The sequence below is a fragment of the Octopus bimaculoides genome, chromosome 7, assembly GCF_001194135.2.
Source record: "Octopus bimaculoides isolate UCB-OBI-ISO-001 chromosome 7, ASM119413v2, whole genome shotgun sequence".
NCBI classification, from domain to species: domain Eukaryota; kingdom Metazoa; phylum Mollusca; class Cephalopoda; order Octopoda; family Octopodidae; genus Octopus; species Octopus bimaculoides.
This window is the reverse complement of record NC_068987.1, coordinates 39,864,460-39,867,791: the sequence shown is the minus strand read 5'-3', so window position 1 is coordinate 39,867,791 and position 3,332 is coordinate 39,864,460. Positions and strand designations below refer to the sequence as shown.

General features: G+C 40.2%; 1 protein-coding gene across 19 annotated transcripts in view; it reads left to right on the top strand.

The window, feature by feature from the left end:
• LOC106880867 (dual specificity protein phosphatase CDC14A) overlaps window positions 1-3,332 on the top strand; it is a 385,993-nt gene that overhangs the window by 105,393 nt on the left and 277,268 nt on the right. The window lies entirely within an intron of this gene.

The window sequence follows — 3,332 nt, the reverse complement described above, 5'->3', positions numbered from 1 at the left end:
TCGCAGAACTCCGGCGTCTTACTGGGATGCCTCCATTCATACTTGAACACTGCTCTGTGCGGCACAGACTTTTCCGCTTGTCCGGATCGAGGAGACATGTTATACCAGTGGACCGCTTCCAGGGGCGAAATGTGCCCCCTTTCAGCCATGGCCTTGATCGTCCGATGGTGCCTCTGAACGATTCCGTTGCTACTCGGCCTATACACCGCTCTAAATAATCGTTGCACCTTCCACCGGTCAAACATCTCCCCCAACGCTTCTGAACGAAACGCCGCCACGTTGTCCATTAGCAGTTCTTCCACGGGACCCCTCTCCAAGAATATCCCGTTCAAAATGCGGGCAATCTCATCTCCCTCCAAATGGCCAGCCAGCTCGGCCCACAGTCGACCATGCTGAGATACATTCCCTGACGGTAGTGCGTCACATCCACAGCTAGTCTCCTCCAGTTGCGCTCTACTGAGAGGTTCTCTTGCTCATGCCCACCCGGGGCGGGGTCAATGGACTGGCATCTGTCACATTTCGCGACCACTTTCTTAACGTTTCTCCTAGTGATGTCAGCATCAACCATTTTCGCTAGATACAGGGTCCTATCCACCCCCAAGTGGTGCATAGCATGTAGCTCCTTCAGTTTGGAGTCACCCAGCTGACACGCTGCCGCTATCCCTTTCCTTGCTTCCTCCGGTTCCTCCAGCCATGCCCTTTTCACCCTGGTCAGTGCGTCCGCCCTGTTTCTTTCCGAAGGCACGAAAAAAAGTATTAATTTCAGATTTGTCACTGGCTCATTTCGATCCTGAAGCAGAGATTGTTGTAGCTTCTGATGCTTCTGAATATGGTGTAGGACCAGTTGTGCTACACAAATAAAAAGATTGTAATAGGAAGACAGTGGTTCATGCCTCATGTGCTCTGATTACAGCAGAAAAAAACTATAGTTCGATAGAGAAAGAAGAATTCTCCATGGCAGCAGTTTTCAGTTTCAGATGGACCACTGACCGTTACTGTCAATTTTGGGATCGAAGAAAGGAATTCCTATCCATTCAGCTAACAGATTACAATGTTGGGGTTCAATGTTGTTAAATTACAACTTTAAGATGGAATACATTCCTTCTAAGAAAATTGGCCATGCGGATTGTTTTTCTAGGTTAATTCTGAAGAATGTGGAACCACTGGATAGCTGCATTACAATGAGAAAAGGGACTTAAAAACATTATGTGTAATGCCATTCAGGAGTTGCCAGTGACTGTACAAGATATAAAAATAAATCAGCAGAGGACAAATGCATGAAGGAAACCTTGAAAAATAAACAAAAGAGAAACATAAATGTGAATTATTTTTCACTCTGTGATGATGTATTTATGTTTGTACAAAGAGTGGTAGTACCAACTGCACTACAGAAATGGATATTACATGAATTTCATAGTGGATACCCAGGGATGTCAAGAATTAAAGCTTTGATGAAGAGTTTTGGCCGATAATGCACCAGACATTGAAAATTTGGTAAAATCATGTAGAGGTTGTGGACTAGTAGCCAAGGCATCACTGGTGAAATACCAATCATGGCCTGAGACAGATAGTCCATGTTCCTGCACAAACGTTTTGCTCGATACAGTGTTCTGGACACCATGGTATTGGACAATGGAACACAATTTACAGGATACGAGTTCAAGAAATTCTGCAAAATGCATGCAATCAAGCATGCCCTACCACCTGAGGTCAAATGGGAAAGCAGAATGATTCATAAATACTTTCAAATGAATGTTAAGAAAAGTAAGGAACAAGTTAGGAAATAATGAAGCACTAACTAAATTCTTAAAGGTGTACAGAATAGTACCCAATCTGAATACCAGTTCAGGCAAATCACCTGCAGAGCTAATGTTCATTATCAAAAGCCAAAAGCCTAGACAGTGGTTCAGGAGCAAAAATTTTATACTCACATTAAACATAACATGGTGTTATTAATACAAATGCATGAATCCTTCAATGTCAAATTTATATGGCTGTTTAGAAAGTCTGAATTACTCTACAGCATGTTTGTTAGCTTACTATTAGAGATAAACTAGTTAACCAAGACATGAGTATATTTATGTGTGTGTGTGTGTGTGTGTGTGTGTTGTTAGGATATTGCATTTGCAATTACAAGACTGGTTTCAATTAATGGACTGGACAGTGCATTATGTTCTTTCATCACTTAAAACATCTGATGTGTGACACACTTTGCACCTGTACAGGCAATGTTAATTTGATGGAGGGAGTGAGCTAATGTACAACAAACATTTGTTTGCAATAAATAAATCACTTGTGCAGGCTGTTTTGTAAGAACTTGCAGGACTGTCAGCAGAATCCATATGTATCTATGGTGGGGTGTATGTCTGAACTTTACTTTGGAATTGTTCAGTCAATGATAGGAATAAGAGATTACTTTCCAAAACTTGAGTTGAAATAGTTCTGTGGTACAGCAGTGAGGCCTGGACATTAACAGGCATTAACAGTGAATTTGAATGTCAAAAATCACTCTACAATGTCTTGTTGTTTTGAATGAGCATTGGAAACAACATATATTTCATAAGTTGATGTTGATCAATAGTAGATGCAATAGTAGATTTAGTGATGCTGACCACTTTGTCATGAATAGAAATCAATGGAAATGGTCAACATCTTTCAGCTCATGGTCTATCCTTTATGGCAATGAAAGAAGATGTGAAAGATAAGATGATGAATGTGCATTGATACATATTTTGGTGTGTGTGTTAGTGATCATGGTGTTTAGCTTCAGTCCAGATTAAGCAGAATTATAATGAAAAGCATTCTAGCCATGACCATCTCGTCATTTTGTGGGTAATTAGGACTATATGTGTTCTTTTCTTGTTTAAAGTTTGGTAGAGAATAATTTAAAAGAAAATTGGCGACTATTTCTAGCAGGTGAAGCAGTCACAAAGAGTAGGCACGAACAATCTCTTTTGAGAAGTGGACTGCATGAGACATGGATCATCATTAAGCAGGCTGCACCACTAAAAAAAATTTGAGGCAATTTTTGGTTAGGCATGCCATTCAGAAAGTCCTGCAGGCCATGGGTTGCCTATGATTGACATACAGGTTCCTTTTTAGTCTTTGTTGGTGTTGAACATGCTATAGAATTTATTTTCGCTCTTAGTCAAAATGATTCCTTTAAGAGTTAAGATACAAGCATCCCCACTGAAATTTATCTTTAGACAAAAAAAGATCTAGGTTTGTGCCTTGTAGGAAATAACCTCATCCCTGTTGTTATATGTAGCTATGTCTAGATAGAGGGGGGTTTCTACTGGAATGTCTGAATATACATATATATACATATATAT